The following is a 10,128-nucleotide window of genomic DNA, read 5'->3' on the forward strand; positions in this document are numbered from 1 at the left end:
GGACAAAACTTTCCACTCCCTTTCACTTTTCGTATGGGCCTAAGCCCAAAAGTCATTTCCAACAATCCCCACAAATAATTGTTACAGTAAAGTTAATAAGTAAACAATAAAAAAGATTATTTGAAAAAACTGCTCTAAGCAAATAAAGAAGATCAAACTTAAACATCAATATCTAAAGATTTGAGTTGTTGTATAGTGAAGTAGGGCAAAAACCTTGTTAGAGAAAGTGAGTTACCTCTTGAACTTTCAATAACACTAGTTGAGACCCCTACAACACATTTTACTCCTAATCCTTCTCTCGATTCTACAATATAAAGTGTGCTTATTATGGCCACACAAATAAATCTCGTGTCACTGTGAAAGCTTTAGAAAAAGACCTTTAAACACTTTCATAGAAGGCGGTCGCACCTTCACTATCACATTAGATACTTCATCAAGTTTGTTAGAGACAAACCACTCAAACTGAGCTATGAAGACTTAGTCATTTAGTCCCTGTCAGGACCATCTTCATCAAGTCTGTCAAAGACAAACTACTCAAATACCGAGCTATGAAGATTTCATCATTATCCATCAAGTCCACATCATGACCACCCAAAGAAAGGGCTATGGATCATTAAACGATTTTAGAATTATCCGTCAAGTCCATCCTAGGACAATTCACATAACGGACTATGGACCATCAAGTCTATCGCAATAGACCACCTAAACAAAGGGCTATGGACCATCAATTCTATCACAATAGACCACTTAGACATAGGACTATAGAATCCTATAAGGATTTAAGCCCCATGTTTACTGATGATTCTAAAATTATTATCCTTGCTAGGCCTTTGGTCAAAGGATCAACCAAATTTTTCTCAGACATTACAAATTCCAAGGAATAGTTCCTCCCTTTAACAATTGTTTCACAGCTCCATGTCTCATTTTTCCATTATATACATTATTCATGCCAATACCTATGACATCCTGTGAATCAAAGTGCATAGAGACTGGAACCGATGCCCCCCTCAATGGTACATCCCCTGGTAGGCTTCTAGGCCATTTAGCCTCATGTCCTACTAGTTCTAGACCAATAAATTTAGATTCCATAGTGGATCTAGCTATGCAAGTCTATTTTGCAGACTTCCATAATATTTCTTCTCCTCCGAGTAAGAATACATATCTACTTGTAGAACTGACCTCGTCATTATCAGATACACAATTTGCATCACAATAACCTTCTAATACAACATGGAATTTGTTAAAATGCAAACAATAGTTCATGCTTCCCTTAAGATATCCTAACAGACGACGAAGAGCACTCCAATGATCCTTATCGGGATTATGTGTATATCTACTCAATCTACACACAAGATATGCAATATCAAGTCTAGTATAGTTCATTAAAAACATAATACTAGTTATAATCTTTGCATATTCAGATTGAGATACACAATCACCTTTATTTTTCTTAAGACTTATACTAGCATCATAAGGAGTTATTACAGGAGATCATCAAAACAGTCAAACTTCTTTCATAATTTTTCAATGTAGTGTGATTGACACAAATAAAAACCATTTTCAGTTTTTTTTATCTTAGCACCAAGTATTACGTCAGCTTCCCCTAAATCTTTATTTCAAAGTGAATAGAAAATAACAATGTGGTATTACATATCGTTTGTATATTTGTTCCAAAGATAAGCATATTATCAACATACAAACAGATCACACACTCAGCTCCAAACAACTTTGAATAAACATACGTATCTGAGGAGTTTACCTTAAACCCATTGTTTCAAAGTATCATTGAATTTTTCATACAATTGTTTGAGAGCTTATTTAAGATCATAAAGAGATTTTTTAGTTTACATACTTTGTTTTCCTGAATGGCTACTATACAGCCTTCAAGTTGTACCATATAGATTTCTTCTTCTAGATCGTCATTGAGGAATGCTTTATTTACATCCATTTGGTGAATTGAAAATCTATGGATAACAGCTAGTGCAATCAAGTCTCTAATAGTAGCTATTTTTGTTACAAGGAATACGTGTCAAAGTAGTCAATACCTTATTTTTGTGTATACCCTACTACTACTTGATAGAGAAAACATTCATAAAACAGAAGCTAACAGAATCGTTAGTGCTCTAATTAAGTTTAATTTGAGTAATAAGCATGCGAACTATAAGTTTTAACTAGAAAAGAGTTTCAGAAATTACAACCTTTGTAGATTTCCACTTGATCCTTGCAATCTCCACGAAATTGATTTCAAATTTGTTTAATAGACCATCAAGAGAATCTTCTCTACCATTCTCATCCTTTGATTGAGTAGTGGAACTCTGAATTGAAAAGGAAATTGTGGTTGTTTAGAGAGAGTTTGAGAGGAAAATAAAAAACTGCAGAATTTTCTCTAAAATTATGATTGCATGCCTTGAATCTCATTGAACTTCAGCCTTTTAATCAAATTTAACATGCAAGCACTTCTATAATCAGCTGAATGACACTTCAAACAATATTATTGAAATGGACTAGGAGTTATTTTGTGGAAGAATTCACTATGAAGAGTGAATTTAGGATAATTCCACTAAAACCCCAAAAATCAAAATCAAATTTAAATTATATTTATTTTACAATTAAATTAAGCATATTTCTGAAATTAAAGTTAAATTTGAATTTTGATTTGATTTTTAAATAATTAGTTAAATAAATTTAATTAATTAATTAATAATAATTTAATATCAAATATTAAATTAATAAAACATCTAATTCAAACATGAATCCTATTCATGTAATCAATATTTAAATCATCATTTAAATATATTTAACTCTCCAAATACGTTTAATTTCAATAAATTTAAACATTAATTATATCAAATATAATTATCCGAACCTTAAAAATGAATTTGAACACTTCAAAGTCACTCAATTTTCTAATCCAAGGTTTAATCTTTTACAAGCTAGTAGAGAACCTTATGAACCTATGGATCATGAGCTCCAACGATTTGAGATTAATTGATGAAGCTCTTTAAACAGAACAAATATTGATTAATTCGATTTAAAGAGATTCACTAATTAATCAATATTCGTTAACTACCGCGACATACTACTATAGCTTAATAGTTTTACTTTCCTCACTGTACATATATTTCTGTCCACTTGATTTAACAATAATTAGTAAGTCGATCCTTTACAGGTCGTTCGTATTTATAGCTAGGTCAAAATTATCATTTTACCCCCGTAAATACATCTTGCTTCTTAAGTCACCACTGATCCTCTATTGAACAATTAGTGTATAGTCCAACTAATAAATCATGTCCCACTTTATCATGAGAGGGCAAGGTCCCTTTGTTCAAGACCAGGAATTAGTACTTAAGAAAACAACCTATCTGCTAACCTTAAAAATGATTAGGAGTGAATTCTTTCTTGCAGAACTATGTCCTCAACTATCTATCCGGTTTATCCCATTTTTGGGAGACTTATTGAGCAGTGTTGTTGAACTACTCTCACCTATACAGATCAAAGGACAATCCTGAATAAACAGGAGTTCATAGTTAGCTCAGGATTAAGATCGATTTACCCTAGATCATCGAATTGAAATAGTCAGTTTTAACAGTAAGCGGTCGTTATAAAGAAAAGTGATTATTTCGTGGCCTGGTCTTATGGAAACGTTTTTTGCATAGGATGCCCCCACTCACATATCTCCACATGAAGGAGGGATCACATCGTTTGTATCAAAATACAAAATAGGTCGCATCCATAGTGTCTCCAGGATGAGATATCCAATATCATCCATATACTTATAAACTTTTTAGGCTACAAGGACAAAACGATAGTTTGACTCAGCTGTACTTACGAGCGATTTGTGAAGGGTCATTGTACTGTTGATTGGTTATATTCAATGGACACAGAAATATATTTGTAGTGTGAAGAGTGTAGCTGTCGGTCTTTAGTAGAGTGTCCGACAGTTAACGGATGGTGGATGATGTGATTAAAGAATTTAATTAGTTATTCACATACCGTTGGAGCTTCAAGCTGCAGGTTCATAAGGTCCCTTTGGTAGCTCAATGAATTTAGTTGAGAATCAGTTTTTGGGTTAATTTGAAATGTTCAAATTAATAAGATGAAATTTAATTATATATGATATAATTAAAGTAATTCAATTATATATGATATAATTGATATATTGTATATGATACATTATAGTTTAATTGGAGGAACAAATATTTGAATATGATTCAAATATATTTTCTATGAATAGGATTCACAGTTATTAAATTTAATATAAATATGATTAATATTAAATTCCATAAAATAAAGAAAAAAAACTATGATTTATATATTATATATGATGCAATATTAAAACTATAGATTATAAAATATGATAAGTTGGTTATCATATTTATTTATAATTATTAATTATTTAATAATTAATTCTCTTTTTCTCTCTAACTATCGGAAGTTAATTGGTTTCATGGAAAAGAACTATGGTCTAAGTGGTAGTGTCCCCTTTTGGTTCGAGTTTGCATTGATATTTATTGTTATTCGTTTGGAGTGTTCGTGTTGTAATTTATCTTTTATGCATAATCTGTTTATTTGACTATAAATGTATAAAAGGAGTTGCTTCAATCCGAATCTACTTGCTCGACCGGACGGATGGTGTGGTGCGCGCGTCAATAGTTCTTCTGTCGATTGAACAACTTAACTAGAGGATTGATGCAAGGGAATTTTAAAAAAGGTGATACAAAAACTCTAGCCTTCCAAAGAAAGTCACATCATAGTTTATATAAAAATGACAAAAATAACATAAAGTAAACTATCAAAAAAGGATAAAATTAGAATAATACTAAAATTATTAAATAAAATATAAATAACAATTTGATGTCTTAAATGGTTCCATGTTCGAAGGGAAGAGGTCTTCACTGTGAATTCATGTCGTAGTTTTAGATTCTTGACTTTGATTTCACTATAAAACTTGTTTAGCATCTTAGAATCATTAGTAATACAAGGCTTATTCGAGGCTCGTGAAATTTGAACTAGAACGTGGATAACCATATTAAAAATTATTTAAAATAGTTTCAACAAATTTCAAGTTTTATTTTCTTTAATATAGTTGTTTATTAATTTGATAATATTCTTACTTATTATTAATATATGAAAAAAAACAATATAATTATTAGCCAAATATTATTAAAACTTCAATTATTAATTTCATATTTAAAGACAATAACCACGTGCCACATAAAAAAATCTAGCATATACAAAATTATGAATTTGGAATAACTTTATTTTTTCTTTTTGACAAAATTAACTTCAATTGTTTATAAAAGACCTAAATAGTCATTATGTCATATTTTAAACAATTAATTAAAGTAAAATTTTCTTTCCTCGCCTTTCTAAATTAGCTTTCTCTTTCCCTTATTCCCTCTCTAAATTATTTTCACATAACGTCCGTCGAGATAAGGATGAATACATTTATTTAAAAGATAAGAGTGTAGCATCCTTGTCTCATAGATGTCAAGATTAAAGGTTGGACATATTGGTTTGTGTTTTTAAAAAATAAGGGAAAAAAAAACGTTTTTGTTATCTAATTTTTTGGTCTACTTTTTATTTGGTCTCTAAATTTTAAAATATTACACATTTAGTCCTTAAGTTTTGATTTTGGTATCGATTCTTACGTTTTAAAATGTTACAATTTTATCCTTGAGATTTAAGTTTTGTTTCAATTCAGTTCCTAGGTTTCAAGATTTTATATTTTTAACCTCGATTTTTCATTAAATGTCCACTTCTAATCATTGACTTCAATATTAATTAACTTAAAATAAGGGAAAATTACTCTTTTAATCCTCAAGTTTTGAAGAATATGTGTGTTTAGTCATTGAGTTTTAAAAATGTACCTTTTTGGTGAAAGGATCGTATCCCACAGCTAAAGCGAGTAATCACTTTGCTTCGATTTTGTTTTAAAATTACAACACAGAAAAGAAGAAACATACATCAATATGTAATAGGTTGAGTATGAAATTAGAAGGAAGAAGAAACATACCTTTGAAAAACTATTCTTCAAATTTCTTCAAGTCTTCACAATTCCTCAACTGACTAATCTTCCATGAACAATATTGTGATGTCACCATAGGGTCTTCCTTACTATTCTCTTGGCAGGACGATCTTTGTGGAGACAAAATCTTGAAAGAGAGAGAAAATCTTATCGTCGAGGGAAATTTTTCTATAAATAACTCTCTCTAAAAAAAAACTTGAGACGAGAGATATCAATTGGGAAGAATGAGTTTTTCTCTTCTTAAAAAAAACAAAAACTTTTCCCCCATGAGAATAACTTCCCATTTTAAACGTGAAGTGAGATTTAGAAAAAAAACCACCCACTTCATGCACTAATTAAATTAAACAAATTTAATTTATTTATTTAATTATTAGTTACAATAATTAATAACTAATTTAAATTAATTAATTGAATAATAAATTAATTTATAAAGTTAAACATCTAATATTTAATTAAATATTCATATCTTATTCAAATATATATATCTCTTATAACTTATAGTTTTCAATATAAATTTCATTCAAATTAACTTATAATCTATCGTTTAATATTAAAATAATTCATTTTAATATGAATCTAATTCATATTATTATTTGAATCTTATTGTGATAAATAAATCTCCTTTTGAGTTTAATTTTAAATCTTAGTCAAAATTAACTTTATATTATAATGTATCTCTATACAATATATTAATTGTATCATACACAATTAGTGTTATTCCCTTAAGTAATCTAAACAACTCAAATTCTTCTAAAATTATTGGTCCTTATTTACCCATTGTGAGCAAGCAGAGGAACTTAATGGACTTACATATTAGAAGTTCCAATTATCCAAAATTAACTAATTAAACTCTTTAATTATGTTAATCAACCTTCATTAATTGTGGATCATTTCACTAAAGACCCACAGCTGCATTCTTCATACTGTAGAATATTTTGCGTCGATGGATTTAACCATTACAAGAAAGTTGATCCTTCACGAGTTGTTTGTAATTACAACTATATCAAATTACCATTTTACCCATATAATTATCTATTACTTTTTAAGTACCACGAATCCCTCTAATGAACAATTCGTTTATAGTCTTACCATAAATCAAGTCTCTCTTGTGCCAGTGAGAGGGCAAGTATTCTTTGTTCAAAACTGGAAATTAGCACTTAAGGGTATTACTCATCTACTTACCTTAAAGGTGGAAATGAGCGAATTCCATCTTATGTAGTCATATTCATAGCTCCCTACTCGGACATGTCCCAAAATGGTAGGCTTATTAAGTTGGTGACTCGAGTCACTCTTAACCATACAAATCAAAAGATCGCCCACATAGATAGAAGTCCATAGCTCACTCAAGATTGAGATTGAGTTACATGGTTATACTATGAAATATTAATCTCTTCAATCAACGACATTACAAAGAGAGATTAAAAATTCACACTCCAATTTTATACAATCTCATTGTATAGGATACCCCCACTCGCATGTTTCCACATAAACAATTTGGATTACATCGTCTGAAACACTTACAACATTTGTAACACTTATAAAGTGAGCTATATCCATAGTGTTACTAGGCTAAAACCCTTTAGGTTATTACTTGAACATTATCCACATGTATGTTCACTACATACTGTTCAAGTATCATGAAATAACCTTGAATTTTTTCTGCAATGGATAACTTATTATTGCATATTTAAAATTATCAACTTTTATTCAAATAACTAATTAACTACGAGGCTTTAGAGCATCGATCCCAACATTTAGTCCTAGGTCCATAGACTCATTTGGTCTCTGAGCTTTCAAAATAAACATTTTTAGTTCCTAAGTTTTTAAAAATAGGTCTAAGAAATCCCTCAAATAATTTTATACTATTATTTTAAATAATTATATGAAATTTTAAATTAGAAGAATAATTTTTAAAAATCACATTCTCTCTAATTCTATTTTTTTTTCTAATTTTAAATATCATATAAAATCAAACTAAACATATTTCAAGGACCTTTTAAACCTATTTTTAAATACAAAATAATGAAAAATGTACATGTTAAAAACTCAAGGACCAAACAAACCTATTTATATAAACTTGAGAACTAAAAAGGTACAATTTTAAAATTCAAGGACCCAACGCATATATTCTTCCAAACTTGGGGACTACAAAGATAATTTTCCCTTAAAATAATTAAGAATTGAACTTTTAAATTTAAATTTAAAAGTAATAGAAAATAGTGAAAGTTAATTAATTAAAATTATTTTTATTATTTCAAATTTATTAACATACATTACTATTAAAAGTAGAAAGTGAGTAGTGAAAATTAAGGGAAAAAATGTAAATCCTAAAACCAAGGGACTAAACTGAAATCAAACTCAAAACTTAGGGACTTTGTATAATTTTTTAAAATTTAAGGACCAAATAAAAACTAGATCCAAAATCTAACGACCAAAAAGGTACTTTTCCCACTAAAACAAAATTGAACATTCTTCGTTGGGGAAAGTGGTGTAAGTGTAGAGTTTAAAATTGGATGTCCGGAATGCACTTTTTCTCTTTTTTATCTTTCTTTTTTCTTAGTTTTATTTTTTCTTCTCTATTTTTTTAAAAATTATTTTAAATACCAAAAATACTGAAAATATTTTTAAATATAACAAAATATTATAATTTATCAGTGTCTAACATTGATAGACATCTATCAGTGTCTATCATTGATAGATGATAGATGTCTATAAGTATTTATCAGTGTCTTCACTGATAAATAGTGACATTTTATTATATTTATAAATATTTTGATTTATTTTATTATATATAAAAATATGTCATTTTTATACAATAATTTTTTTTTTTTTTTTTTTTATTATTGAGAGACTAAAATTGAGTATCGGTTTAATATTTGATTTTTTTTTTTTTTTAATTTTGCACCTTGGAGACTAATTTGATGTAAGGCTAAACTTCAGAAACAAAAAGTGTAATTTACCAAATATTATAATATTCTATTTTTTAAAAAAGAAATATATTATATTATAATTTATTTTATTTTTAAATAATTTTTAATTTAACTAAATATTAATTGTAATTAAATTACACATTTAGTCTATGAACATTCATGTTTGTCTCTGTTTGAGACTAAATACACACAAATTTAAAAGTTCATGAGCTAAATTGGTAATCTAACAATTACATTAATCTTAAACATATATTTCAAAATTTAATTAAAAAATTTAAAAACTCAAAATTTAAAGTTGGAACTAAATAGTTAAACTTCATTCAAGGGAAAAAAAAATAAATAAAACGTTATTTGAAAATATAAAAACTAAATAAAAGAAGAAAATCAAAAAAGAAGGTTGAAAGAAAAATATACAAAAAAAGAATAAATCTAACAAAAAAACAAGGCAAAAAAGTGAAAGAAGGTACTTATCTTGTTATTAGAATCAAATAAATTGCTTAAAAGTATTATTATCAATTTCTTGATTATTTTGGATTGAATTTATTTACATGAAATTATTGCTTTAATTATTTGTTAGCAAAAAAGTATCTTAATTTGTTCACTTGGATCCACTTTAGAAAAAAAATAGTTAATTTAAATAAACCCTATTTATCCCCTCTTGCCACATTGATCCTACAAAGTGCTTAAAAGTATTATAAAACATTGAGATTATAAATAAACTTTAGGAGGTACAATTGTACAACACATGAATGAGAAAGTGCAAAATTTAAATAAAATCATGAGTTGTGGGTATTTTGAATAAAATTTTGGACCTAGGGCCAGTCCATGACGATATTTACACTAACGACAACATTTAGAAAGTTGGGAAGTAAAGATCGAACTTGAAGTTAGGATTCCTGATTAAACCCTAGTCCTCCATTCTCAAATAAATTCTTCTTTAGTTAAGCCCCATAGTTCTTCAAGAAGTTGTTAAAGAGGAAATCGGTGGTGGTCTCTACAAGGTACCATCCACTTACCATAAAAAAATCTTAGTGGTTGAAAAGCCATAAGAAGATGAAAAAAGTTCAAACCAAGCAACAACAAAAGATTATGGATGCATATTTGGAAAAGAATGGAAAAACAACAAATATTAGATTCAATTCAGACAAACCCAGAATAAGAAGATTAAGG

Source organism: Benincasa hispida, chromosome 2 (assembly GCF_027475165.1).
Source record: "Benincasa hispida cultivar pf3 chromosome 2, pf3_genome.v1.1, whole genome shotgun sequence".
Classification (NCBI taxonomy): domain Eukaryota; kingdom Viridiplantae; phylum Streptophyta; class Magnoliopsida; order Cucurbitales; family Cucurbitaceae; genus Benincasa; species Benincasa hispida.